Here is an 826-nt window from a genome sequence, read left to right on the forward strand (position 1 = left end):
TCCTGCGTCTCCCTTTGTGTTCTTTGTGCTTTGGCGCCTGTCCTGCAAATTCTACATTACGCCTTGATGCACAGATTGTCTGTGCACAGATATTGTCAGAAATGGTGTAGGGTCTCCCGCTTGGGCGGGGCGGGGGTTGGACTAGATGACCTACAAGGTCCCTTCCAACTCTGATTATCTGTATCTTATACAATGGAGTGGGAAATGCTCAACAGGCCCTCTCTGGATGCGAGATCAAGGGGGATGGCTTCAATTTTCCTGATGGGAAGCGTCAATGCCACTTTATAATGCTTTAGTAAGGCCACACTTGGAATACTGCATCCAGTATTGGTCGCCAGGATGTAAAAAAGATATTGAGACTAGAAAGAGTGCAAAGAAGAGCAACAAAGATGATTAGGGAACTCTCCTAAAACATGAACGGTTGCTGGAATTGGGTGTATCTAGTTTAATGAAAAGAAGGACTAGGAGTGACATGATAGCAGTCTTCCAATATCTCAGGGGCTGCCACAAAGAAGAGGGAGTCAAGCTATTCTCTCCAAAGCACCTGAGGGAAGGACAAGAAGCAGTGGGTGGAAACTAATCAGGGAGAGAAGCAACCTAGAACTAAGGAGAAATTTCCTGACAGAACAATTGATAAGTGGAACAGTTTGCCTCCAAAAGTTGTAAATGTTCCAACATGGGAAGTTTTTAAGAAGAAATTGGAAAAACATTTATCTGAAATGGTACAGGGCCGTGATGACGAACCTATGGCATGTGTACCACAGTTGGCACACAGAGCCATTTGTGCAGGCACGCAAGCCCCAGCCAAACTTACCTGCACTGTGCA

This window comes from Pseudonaja textilis, chromosome 2, assembly GCF_049901715.1.
Source record: "Pseudonaja textilis isolate UNSWEBS1 chromosome 2, rPseTex1.2, whole genome shotgun sequence".
NCBI lineage: Eukaryota > Metazoa > Chordata > Lepidosauria > Squamata > Elapidae > Pseudonaja > Pseudonaja textilis.